General features: G+C 34.5%; 1 long non-coding RNA gene across 1 annotated transcript; it reads right to left on the reverse strand.

Annotated features, from left to right (window-relative positions):
- Nucleotides 1–12664: 12664 nt before the first annotated feature.
- On the reverse strand, nt 12665–13127 carry LOC147947068 (uncharacterized). The gene is made up of 2 exons (XR_015587474.1): nt 13007–13127; nt 12665–12903 (listed from the first exon to the last, which is right to left on the reverse strand). It is a non-coding gene; the product is annotated as an uncharacterized LOC147947068 (long non-coding RNA).
- Nucleotides 13128–13928: the final 801 nt, after the last annotated feature.

Consider the following 13928-nt stretch of genomic DNA (forward strand, 5'->3'; position numbering starts at 1 on the left):
GACAAAACTTTCGATCATGTGGTGAAGTCAACAACTATTCGTGTGGTCCTCGGTGTAGTTGTTGCTCGCGATTGGCCGATCCGTCAGCTCGATGTGAACAATGCCTTCCTTCAGGGGACTTTAACAAAGGAGGTGTATATGTCTCAAGCACCAGGATTTGTTGACGCGGACCGGCTTGACTATGTATGTAAACTAAACAAGGCGATTTATGGTTTAAAGTAGGGGCCAAGGGCCTGGTACATGGAGTTGAAGACATATTTGCTAACAACTGGATTTATCAACTCGGTAGCAGAGACCTCCCTCTTCATTCTTCGTTGTGTCTCTTCCGTTGTTTACCTGCTTATCTATGTTGACGATATACTGGTCACTGGCAATGATACAGCTCTTCTTCGTAGTACTCTCATAAGTTTGGATGATCGTTTTTCGGTTAAGGATCATGAAGACCTCGCATATTTCCTTGGTATTGAAGCTATTCGCAACTCCACTGGTTTGTATCTCACTCAACGGAAGTATATATTGGATCTATTGACGAAGACAAACATGCTACATGCGAAACCGGTGTAAACTCCGATGGCCACTACACCAAGTCTCACGATTTACTCTTGTTCTCCGCTTCCTGATCCGATGGAATATAGGAGTGTTGTTGGTAGCCTCCAATATTTAGCCTTCACACAGCCAGACATTTCCTCTCGCAGTACATGCATCATCCCACAGACTTACACTGGCAAGCTGTTAAGCGAGTGCTTCGCTACTTATGTGGTACACCCTATCATGGCATTCTCCTCAAGCGTCAACCACCCCTAACGCTTCATGCTTACTCCGATGCCGATTTGGGTGGTGGCAAGGTTGATATGGTCTCTACAAATGCTTACATTGTATACCTTGGTTCAAATCCGATCTCTTGGTCATCTAAGAAACAGAAGGGGGTTGCGTGATCATCAATGGAAGCTGAGTACAGGGCTGTGGCCAATGTTTCCTCCGAGCTCCTATCGGTTTGTTCTTTATTAACTGATCTGGGAATCACATTGCCAGCTGCTCCAACGGTCTATTGTGACAATGTAGGTGCAACATATCTATGTGCAAACCCAGTTTTTCACTCCCGTATGAAATACATTGTGATCGACTATCATTTCATCCGCCAATGGGTTCAGAATGGTTCTCTGCATGTGGTTCACGTCTCGACTAAAGATCAACTTGTCGATGCACTTACTAAGCCTCTCTCTATGGTTGCCTTCCTCAACTGCTCTTCCAAGATTGGAGTTACGCAAAGCCCCTCCATCTTGAGGGGGCATATTAAGGAGTAATTTATGGGATATGATTTGATTACAATCTATTGATTAGAATCTCTAATTATGTAAACTGTATATTCTCTATAACTCTCCTAGACTACCCTAGTTTCTCTGCACTCTTGTATATATACTGTTTCTCTGTGAATGAATAATATCATCGAATCATATCACTTTATTAAGTTTTTGGGTTATTTATTTAATTTTTTTCTTTTTATTTTGTTTTAACTTTTTTGGCATTTAATGTCGTCTAATGTTCAATACTTTATTTTGATAAAAAAAAATGGTAGCTTTTATGGTCTATTGAATATTTTGATCTGGCAGCGTGATTGAGAAGATGGGAGAAACAGAGTTTATCCAGTGGGTTCTCAAACGTATTGTCGATGAGACATCATCTGTTTTGTACAATTTATGGGTTAATATTGCAATTGCAGGACAGATGTGTATATATTTTTCACATATTCTCGGTTCAAAATCGAAAATTAAAATGTTCCTAACTAAAAAACCTGATTTGTAGACATCTGGTTTCATATAAAAACACAAATTTGATATATATCTAGATATAGCTTATTCGTTTTTGTTGCTTCCGTATATAAAACTTTGTTTCTCCCTCTTAGATGGTTATTTAAAAACAAATGAAAAGTCCAAATTGATTAGAACCAAATTAAAAGAAAAGAAATATAATATATATAAAGTTAAATTTATCACTAAATAAATAAAGATAGTTTTAGTTAAAATGATATGTTGATATGCAATACTGCATTGCATACAATAATACTGATATAGAGTTTTTCTTCTTTCTATTCAATTTGTTTTGCTACAATATATAAACTTATTGACACGGTTGGTAAATTAATTTATGTAAGATGATATATCTTGATACAGTTATTGCATGTCCTTTTATTTCCATACAAACTGTAGACCATGTTTTTTTTTGTTTTTTTTGTTAAAAAGGCATTCAAATTAAAAACTGGGAAGAAATCAAATGTTTACGGGGCAAGGCCCAATATTGGAAGCCCAATTGATTAGAAACATAATTAAGTTGTAACTAAATTAAACCCTTAGTTAGGAGAGAACCAAGTTTGAACCAAGGAGTTAAAATTGAACCAGGAAGACGGTTGGGCGGTACAAAAACTTCAAACCACCTTCGTTTGTCATCAATGATTGAGAGAAAAAATTATCTTCGAGTTTAGATCTCATGGCCTCCGTCGGCGATTAGGGTTTTGTGGACTGGTCAGTGAGCGTTTCCTGCAAATCATTGAAGGAGCAGATTCGAAGTGAGTACCGGGTTTGAGTCGCGGTAGCTTAAAGCTCTGTTTCTAATCAAGGAGTCAATTTGGCGGATGATTAGATCCGCCGATCGGAAAGTGTTTCTGTGAATGCGGTGGTTTCTTTCCGTCCACACAAAGTAGATCATGCCTTGCCAAGCGATAAGGAGCATCGTCTTTGCTACTCTCGTTCCCCTATAGTCAAGAAGGTTGTCTATGGTCCCGTTCCACGATCGTGTAGCAGTGAAAGAGCAGCAGTGAGCAGTGGTATTCCAGATGGTCTAGGTGAAAGGGCAGTTGAAGAAAAGATGGTCGCGACTTTCATCGTCTCCATTGCATAGTATACAGACTGGGTTGACTTGTAATCCCCATTCTCTTAACCTGTCTCGAGTAGGGCTGCGATTCAACACAAATAGCCATGTGAGAAAATTATGCTTCGGGATCCCTCTTGAGAACCAGACTATCTTATGCCAAGGGACCAAAGGTGAGTTTTGTTTGAGAGTTCGGTTTATTTTTCCTGTAGTGTGGCCGTCTTTGATTTGATCGTCAATCCACCAGATATATTCGTCGGGGACATGTGTCAGTTGGAGAGTAGATAACTCTATGTGGTAACTGACCTGCGCTTCAGAGCGTGTAGGAGGTAATCTCCAAGCGCCTCGATACCATAGATCTGCCAGAGTGGCTCCTCGCGGAATCCCCAGCAAACCCTCTCTACGGCGGTAAGTTGACATTCTTCCTAGTTTCGACCATTGGTCACTCCAAAATTTGCATGACTGTCCATTACCCACTTGCATCTTAAACGAAGGGTAGACTTCTTCTCTAGTTTTTAGGAGCTTATTTGCTAGCCAAAAGTACTTATGGCTTCCGAGTCCAAAAGTTGTTGAGGTTCCCAGATAGGACAGATCCTCTATACCAAGCTACCCAGACAGATCCTGAACGAAAAAATAGTAGCCATATAAGTTTGATCATGCAAGCCTTATTCCAGGTTTTCAAGTCCCGTATTCCTAACCCTCCTTCAGATTTTGCAGATGTAACCGTGTCCCATGCTACTCGTGCTGAGTGATGACCCTCTTTTGTTATTTTCTACAAGAAAGCACCAGACAGTGAGTTCAAAATGCTTATACACCTCTTTAGCAATACAAACGCAGAACACCAGAAGTTAGTGATTCCATTGATTACTGTGTTTAGTAATTGAAGCCTGCCTGCGAAAGAGAGGGATTTAGTAGACCACGCATTAAATCTGCTTTTCACCTTTTGTATAAGTGGAGCACAATCTAGAAGGGTAAGGTTCTTAGTGCAAAGAGGTACTCCTGAATAGCGAATTGGGAGTTGTCCGTGACTTATGCCAGTGGCTGACTTAATCTGTTCAATTTCAGGTTCTAGGAGACCACAAGTGAAAAAACTTGTCTTTGGGAGACTGATTGCTAAGCCCGATGTTCCAAAAAAAGGGTCGTATATACATAGGAAAGGGAAAGGGATAGGGTTAGTGACGATGAGGGTCCTCTCCCTCGTGTGGGAGATTCTCCAAAGTAGAGCAGTTGGGTGAAGGGGAGTTTGGCTGATGGAGAAAGAGTTTGAGCTGGTGGGTTTGGAGGTGGGTGGAAAGTGTTTGATATGATTGATGGGTCTGGGGGCGATTTAGTTGAGGGATTGGTATTTATGGCTGACAAAGGTTGAGAAGCTAGTATGTCAAAATGATTGGGAGTGAGCGAAATAGTATTGTTACAGGAGGAGGTGGACTTGTTTAGTTGGGTGGTGGGAGGATTCTTAGGTTTTACATAAGGTTGGGCGTGGAGAGAGTGACGGGTAGGTTTACTTCTTTTTGAGCCAGTAGGTAGGACAAAGGTAGGGGTCTGTGAGATTGAAATAGTAGGCAAAGGGGATGGAGTAGTGGGGCAACCTGCAGAATTAGCCGGTGGATCCTCAGGTTCAGCTAAATTTGTGCTTTGAGAAGCAGAATTGGAAGGTTTTTCCACATTTTAACCTTGGGGAGGCGTGTCTTCTTTTGAAGTTCGTTTCTGGACCCATGTTTGAGTGACGGAAGGGCAGTAACTAATCACATTCCCTATTTCCTTGCAATTAGAGCATATGGGGGGGACCCAGGGGTACTCAACTAAAATGGTTATTACTTCACCACTTTCTCGAACAATCTCCACTGTGGAAGGTAATGGTTCAGTTAAATTTCTTTCTACCTTAACGTGGGCCTCTGTTAGGCTGACAAGATTCCTTGTGAACTCATCCATTTATTTTGGTTCACCAACAAGACCAGCCACCAGACTAATTCCTTTGTGATGCATCAGGTCAAAAAGCATGCCCTTTAAGTGAGCCCAAATGGGGATGGCATTCAATTCAGTATTTGCATCTCCTGATGAGTTCCATTGAGCCACAAGAAACATGCAGTCTCCAATATACCACAATTTCTTTGCTAAGACTTTAGTACGAATATATTCGTTTGGCAACCTGACTAACATTGAGTTTTTTGAGTGGTTTAGATGTATCTCTAACCTTTGACCTCTGTCCCACATATAACTAAGTATACTTTGAATGTGCTTGTAGGTCGGAAGTCTTCCTTTGAAGGTGCCAATGATAAAATCTTTGTGAAGCTCAGCTCACTCATGAAATATTGAGTCAGGAATGACGAGTCGAGGTCTCCCTTCTGGAGAGTAGTCGACAGGGGCTAAGCGTGTTAGCGTTCTGTCTGCATCTTTCTTTAGCTTCTAGGCCAACGTTTCAGTACTTGGACTAGAGGTTTTCTGCTGCACCGACTGACCACTCCGTTCTGATGGGCAGGTCTGGGTATCAGTAGTTGGGGCAGAGGAAGTTGGAGTAGGTAATAGTGGGGGTAAGGGAGTCGCAGGAGTGGTGCATATTGGTTCTCCAGAAGGTAGAGGAACGTGTTGGAGCTCAAATTGATAGTTGGACCTTGTTGATTTTGGGATCTGGAAGTCAACTGAGTACTGACGGTTGCTTGAGGAGGTTGAGAGAGTATTTTTTTGAGGCTCTTGCATCATGGTTTTGGGGATGGATGGGTTTAGTACAAGAAGGGCAACCTTTGATGAGGCTTTGGTGATAAGACCATCAGTTTGAGCTACGGTGTTTCCTTGTGACACTGTAATAAGGTTTACAGATCTAGGGTTAGGAGATAAGGAGAGATTGTATGAATTTAGAATAGCTTGAGCCTGGGGGTTTACGACCACATGAGTTGATTTATGTTGAGCAGGAAGTCCTAAGATTACTCGCTTAGGGTCAATATAATCAGTTTGGGAAGGGGGGAGGAAGAGAAGGGGGAAATTGGGGTAAGAAGGAGGAAATCAGAAAAGGAGACAAAAAGAGAATGGTCATGGGGTCAGGAGGGAAGGGAGGGGGATGGTTGGGGCTACCTTTAGCTTGCGTTAAAGCTGGATTGCTGTCGGAAACACGTTTCTCAAGAAACCAGCGGTTCACCGACGACATTCTTTTTTTAACTATAGACCATGTTCACACTTACATTTCTCAAACGTAGGATTCTAATTTGTATTCTATCTTGTTAGAAAGAGTTGGTGAAACAGATACTATTATTATTTAACACTAATTTTTCAGGTTGAACAGTGGAAGTGAATGTGTCCGTTTGAAGGTCTTTTTATTGACATAAATGTTTTGTCGTTTATACGGAAAGCTATTGGAATTTTTTTTTAACGTTAACGACATTTGTGTATTTTGATTCTTTCAATACCAATCCGTTAAAGAAAGTATACTATCTGTTCGAATAATTAGTTTTTTAAAAAATTAATATTTAGACGGGTTTTAAGTGAGTTTGATTTTAGATACTAGAAGTGCTGAAGCAATTTTGTATAAAACTACAACATTCAAACATATATAAAATCCGTTTTAACTCTAACTATGGGCACACGATGGAGTCCCAAGGTCTGTACTGGAGAGACCAATAGAGGTTTCAACGGAGAACTCATCATTATCAGCCTTGACAATGCTGACGGAATTATTGCATATCATCAATGCATGTCCAAACAGTTTCATGCCATAATTAAAATCAACAGTGGAAGAGGCTACGTACTCGAGCTAATCAAGTGATTTCAAATAGAACAAAATCTATGATGAACCGGCTTACATATTTTAATCTCAATAGATAAACAGGATTCCATATTGAATGTTTAGTATATCTATGGACTGTAAGATGAATCTTTCATTTCCTAGAAAACGTGTTCTAAGCAGCCACATTCAATTGCCTCTACGTACGTTAAGAGTACGTAATCTCCAAGACTCAACAAATTCGGAGTCATAGAGTAAATTTTTTTTTTCTAAAAATATTGTGAAGGGCTGTATATAAAAAATGAAAACAATATACTCTTTCTGTCTCATAAAGATTGATGTTTTGGGGTATTTTTTTGTTCCACAAAGATTGATGTTTTATAAACTTCAAAAAATAATCATTGAAAATATTTAAAATTTTGAATTGTTATTGGTTTAAAATTAAATAATATTTCTTTAGTTAAAAAAATATATTCAAATTCAGTAATTATTGTTTTCTTAAAATATATAAAAAATTCGAAATATGAAATTTTGTACGAGTAGGAGAAAAAAAAGTAACAGAAAAGAAAGGTCGAATTTTTACAAGTAGACAAATAAAAAGTCACATGTAATATTCTAATATGTTATATCTTATCTAACGTACCTTCTGTCTTGTCTCTTTAAGTTCCGTTTTGTCTTATTTTATGCTGTCTTATGTGGTATTTGTGAATTTATGTAGCTTTATTCATGTGAAAGATAAAAGAGAATTGGGAGCCACATGTATAATAACAGAGGCAGAGTCCCAAGAAAAACTTGATCAGAAAAAAAAAACTTTATCAGAAAAGCTTTGATCTTAAAGCTAATTTTAGCTTCTACTTGCATGCCACTGAGGTTTGAATTTTTTCTTTTGCATGTTTTTAGCTAAAGTCAGTGACTTCTCATATAACTTGTTCTGATGACTCGTTTCGACGTAACTTAACAGTATTTGACTCATTATTTTCGTATAAGTTATTTGAAACTATACAACGTGCGAATTTTCTTTTTTAATTTTTTTTTATCTGGTAAAATATACCAATTTATGATAAGCCTTTAATAATATTCTTAATTATTTTTTTAAAAAGAGGCAACGAAATGAAGCCATCATGAAACATATAAAACGTGTTACGAAAATACATTAGTCGATCTTCTAAAATACGTAATTCGTAATTCTTACTACAAATATCATCATGAAACATAAAGCGTGTACTCAGATACAGTAGATTTTAGGTAAATATGAAAAATAAATTAAAAAAGAAGAGTAGGCAAAAAGAGGTGATGATAACCTATATATGAAAACTAACGTGAGAAGTCTGAGTACAAAGTATGGGACTATGGGTTGATAGATTTGATAAGATCTGTATGGCCTCAAAAGTCTTCCCTTGTTTTCGGCATCATTACCTTTATGTATAGCTATCGGAAATACAAAAACTAATCTGTAGTTCTACTTACAATTTTGTTATTAATTTTGGTATCAAACCAAACACGACGATGTAAAAGCTGTTTTGATCTGTTTCACTCTTTCGATAACTATACTTTACACTTCTTCGAGTATAATGTACAAAATTAAAAGAGTAGACTAGTAAGGTCTTGTTTTACAAAAAAAAAAGGTCTTGTTTTACAGACTGTCTTTTTCCTGCAGGGCTTTTTTATCCTCCCGGCGGAAAAAGTGTAAGCTTTAAAAAAATATTCAATAATAGTCCTCCCTAATTATTATGACGTATGTATCGTAATTAAAGTAATATTTTTTAAATAGCAACCATATTTTCAATTTATTAAAAAAATAATCATATCTTATTATATAAAGTTGGGTTTTGAAAATTAGCCACTAACAAAATTTTAACATGTGTCAAGTTATTAATATGAGATTTTGACATGTGTAAATATTTAATAGGAAGAATTTGATTATAACAAAAAAAATAAAGTTTTTAAAAAGAATTATAAAGAGATTATATATATATATATTTCATAAAATTCGAAATTATAATATTATTTACTTATTTTTAATTTTAATTGATTAATTATTAAAAATAATAGAGAAAATGATTAAGGAAAATATACTTCTAATTATTAATTTCATATTTTGTACTCACTTCTATATAATCAAAGATCGCCTCATATTTAAATAATTTATTCAAAACATTACTTTTAACTTTGTTTAATTGGGAATATATTTTAATGGGAAAGTAAATTTTTCTTATTTTTTTAAATCAAAATTTTCTACTACTTTCTCCTTTTTCAGTTGGGAATAAGTAAGATTAATATATTGACAAAAAAAAATTAATATATGAGTTTTCTTTTTCTAATACTGTATTTTAAAATTTATTGTAGTAATTTTAGATTGTTTTAATTTATATTTTAATCTTTGAATGATTTGGGATTCATATATGAACATGCTTATAATTTTCTATTGTTTCTTTAATTATGCAAAATTATTTTTTTTTCAATTTCTCAACCTTGATTGGTTGGTCATAAACCATTTTTTTTGGGCAATCATAATTGTTACCATTATTCATTCAATCCTAAAGGGAGACAACAAATAAAAGCTCATCAACCTAATGAATTGATAAAATAGGCTAATCAAACACAAGCGTACAAGAAACAGAGATTGATAGATTGGAAAAAAAAATCGTTGTTGATAGATCCATAGGAGCTCAAAGACTCTGACACCTTGGTTTGCAGAAATTTTTAATAGAATTGATTTAGCCACATACGTCACCAAAATGCTCTTATTTTTCAGTCAAGGGTCTTGAGAGAACTTCATGATGGGTGATCTTTCTGGTCGAAATTGTCGAAATTGTGCGAGTAAGGACAAAACACAAGAAAATATCTTTTGTTGATTTGTAAGGTCTGTAATCAAGTTTTTAAAAACTTCCAGACGTAACAAACCGGCCATCGAATATAGGTTGGTCCACAAGCCGGGAATAGATGTAGGGCTCACTTGGGAAAGTGGGCCCATGTACTGAGAGTAAACATGGGCTCACTAAACAATGTGGCGGTTGAAGCGTTACAGAGACAAAGGCTACATCATGGTGTGTCAAAGACACTTCCACGAATACATTGAGAAATTTAGCATTAGTTACTATCAAAAGATTTTGTGACTATTGAAAAAAGTTTTGATGTTTATTGGTCGTCGGAGCAAGCTATTTTGAGATAGCAAAAAGACGTGAATATTTTCTCTCCACACAGAATGAGGGCAGAGCCTAGGTTCTCTCTATGGTGGAGAAGGTTGGACACAAGGTTATCTACCCAACAGAGGAATGTGGAGGACGTTGGACGCAAGGTTATCTCTGCAAGGGAGGAAGACGGAACCAAAGTTCTCTCCATGATGGAGGAAGTTGGATGCAAGGTTCTCTCCGTAAGTGATGAGGGCGGATCCGAGGTTTTTTCCATGGCGGTCATACATTATTGTGATGATACATCATTGATTAGTATATTATGTTATCTATAAACACATTAACCCAACTATTTTACTTTCACTTTGGCATAGTTACTATCACGAATACATTGGGAAATTTAACATTAGTTACTATCAAAAGATTTTTGTGTGAAGTTAGAAAATTGTTTTTACTTTCATTGGTTGTTGGAACAAACCATTTTGAGATAGCAAAAAGACGTGAACATTTTTTCTCCACATAGGAGGAGGGCAGGGCCGAGGTTCTTCTTATGGTAGAGAAGATTTGACACAAAGTTATCTCCGCAAGGGAGGAAGGTGGAGGAGATTTGAAGCAAGGTTATCTCTCCAAAGGAGAAAGACGGAACCAAAGTTTTCTCTATGGTGGAGGAGATTGGAAGCAAGTTTCTCTCCATAAGGGATGAAGGCGGAACCGATTTTTTCTCCATGGTGGTCATACATTATTGTGATGATACATCATTAATTAGTATATTATATAATATATTTTTTATTCAAAATATTTTTTGACCCAACAATTTTAGTAATTAAAAAATATGCAAAAGTGAAAGTAATATACTTGGCTTAATGTGTTTATATAGACGGTTTCTAGATGGTGATAAATAATATTTTTGTAACATACAAGAGTACATTTAGATGTAAAAAATATACTTTTAATAGTAACATACATAAAAGATTTGTAAATAGATATAAATTAGTGTATTATAACAAATATAAAATGTATATACAACATACAACAAATTTTAGCAAATTTAATTTTATTTATAAAACTTTAAACCCGTACATCGGGCGGGTCCTCATCTAGTAGAGTTATATAGAAAGATTTAAAGATTTTTTTGCACAAAAAAAAGAGCAAGATTTAAAGAATTTGTAGTAGGTGACGACCGACAAAGATTACAATTTTCTTACATAAACCAAAAGAAAAAAAAAAGATTACAAGGACATACATATTAGATGATACAAAAAAGTTATTTTTCAAAGATATTATTGTAGATGCCAGTTATTATCCTCTATATATTAAAAGGGAAACATTTTGGAGAAAAAAACTGATTTGTCAGCATTACAGAGCTCAGATCACATCTAATCATTTAACCTTCAAAACATCTAATTATTTACAATTATATGCCATTGTATTTATTTTATAAAAAAATTAATAAACCCATTAAAAAAACCCTACCCGAAGAGCCACAAGCCGCACAACATATCCTCTCACCTATATATATTGGGGATTCTTCGTTACAATCACCACAGGAAAAAAAACTATTCAATAATTTTCACATGACTTCTTTTGCTAAACTTTACATCCCTTGTTTCTCATCATGGTTGGGTAAGATTTTTTTTAAGGCTACACAAGTCTACAATATCAAAACTAAGGGTCTGAATGGTAACTGTGGTTAGGATAGCCAAATCCATCTGCGGTTTGGACCGCTCCATTTTTAAGGTGGACTACAGACCGCTGCGGACCAACTCTATTTGTATGCAAAAACGGTCTGCAGTTGGTTCGTGCGGTCTTGTCTCTGCTTTATTTGGACCGTACCACTGCAGACTACATTTGCTGAATGGTAAATAAAAAGCGGTCCAGTCCGCAGACGGATTTGTCTGCCCTAACCGCTGCAATCATTCACACCCTAATATTCTTTTAGAGTAAAAGATTTCATTATCAATAAAAAATATGTATTTAAAAAACATTTTAATATATTATTATCATGTGTATCTTATTCAAATTAAATTAATTTAAAGCACACCTTTTCATTCATCACATACACATTATAGCCTTATATCAAAAACTATACATATTATCCTAATACCAATGACATAAAGTCCATATATAATAATTACATTTTCGTAAAACATATTTTTTTTCTCCTTCTTATTAATATGTTTTAACTTTAAACCTACTACGGAATAATATGTTTGGTTCTACAGACTACGACTAAATATTCAGTAACACTTAAAATTCACACTCTAATCTTGTTTTTTTTTCAGCTCACACTCTAATCTTATATGAGAATGAAATGCATACAAAAATAGTATAAAACGGAAATATATTTATTTAGATGATTTTGTAAGAACGAATATATAAATATTTGGATAAAATTTTAGAAAAAATAATAATTAATATTTATTATAAATATATATGATATATTATGTTTTTTTATTCCAAAAACTTTTGCTATTTTTGGATTATTTTTCCTATGATATTTTGGAGATTATCAGTATCAATTAAACAGAAAACAAATATTCGATTACTAAGTACGTAATTGCTAAATTCATTAGAAAAAAGGAATAAAATCTATCAGGCCTAACAATTTACTTTTATTCAATTAAAATGCTAATAACATATTTCTCGTTTGATATAGAAAATTATCAATCAACAGAAAATGAATATTCGATTCAAAATTAACTGCTAAATTCAGTAGCTAAAAGGATGGGAATCATATCATACAGGTCTATCAATTTACTGTTTTCAATAAAGATGATAATTTAGAATCAAATTAGCCAGATTTTCCTAGATTATAGAAGTAAATGACGTATGATTGATTATTGCAATATTAAACAAATAAGTGCAATAATTCTAATTGAAATCAACGTCTTCCCAAAAAATCAGGACATAATTAATCAAATATACTACAAACCGAAATAAAATCAATTCGACCTAAGTTAATCCTTTTATTTTCCATTAAAAACGAATTTAATGGTAAACAATCTCACCAGAAATAAAGTAATTTCGCCTAAAAACCCGAAATCATAAGATTTTCTACTTCAATAGAAACAATTAACTTGGAGGGAAGTAAATCTTTTAAAAAATTAAAACATAAACACTCATTAGACTTACTACCCCTATATATATGAATCTTCCTATCATCATCATTTCCACCAGCTCACTCTTCCGAATCTACAGATAAAAGATAATTGACAAGTAATTTATAAGTAAATCGACCAGAATTTATAAATAAAATAAAACGAATCCATCTGCTCTGTGATGGATGATGAATTACCTGATGTAGATTTCGGAAAAGAAGCCCAAATTCTTCAACGGCTTTGTTCGATCAGCAACAAAAAGTAAAGATACAGATATTTCCCAGAAAGAAGAAAAAAAAACAAACGGACAGCTTTTTTGTTTCCTTTTATTCTTCTCCAAATGCTGTTTAGAGTAAAAAAAAAATACTGTGTAATAGGTTCGGATGGTGGCTCACTATTGGGCCTTATACAGACATTATAAGCCCAATACAAACGTACACATAATTGTCTTTCTCAAATTTAAGGCTTTAACATCAAATAACATATTCATTTAATTTTATTATTACACAATTAGTTGAGTTATCGTATTATACATTTATACAGCGTGGATATTTAAAACCTTCTATAATAAAAATATAAACTATAATACTTTAACCACGGTTATTATATTGTTATCAACCTTTTACGGAATCCATCTCTTTATAAATGTACTAGATGAGGACCGGCTCGATATACGGATTTAAAGTTTTATAAATGAAATGAAATTTATTAAAATTTGTTGTATGTTATATATAAATTTTATTTTTGTTATAATATAATGATTTATATCCACTTACAAATATTTTATGTATGTTACTATTAAAAGTATATTTTTTACACCTAAATGTACTCTTGTATGTTACAAAAATATTTTTTATCACCATTTAGATATTGTCTATATAAACACATTAAGCCAAGTATATAACTTTCACTACTGCATAGTTTTTTAATTACTAAAATAGTTGGTTCAAAAAACATTTTGAATAAAAAATATATTACATAATATACTAATCAATGATGTTTCATCATAATAATATATGACTACTATGGAGAAAACATCGGCTCCGTCTTCATCCCTTATGGAGAGAACCTTGCGTCTAACCTCCTCTATCATGGAGAGAAGTTTGGCTCCGCCTTTCT

The sequence above is a fragment of the Camelina sativa genome, chromosome 3 (genome assembly GCF_030686135.1).
Source record: "Camelina sativa cultivar CO46 ecotype springtype chromosome 3, ASM3068613v1".
In the NCBI taxonomy this organism is placed as follows: Eukaryota; Viridiplantae; Streptophyta; class Magnoliopsida; order Brassicales; family Brassicaceae; genus Camelina; species Camelina sativa.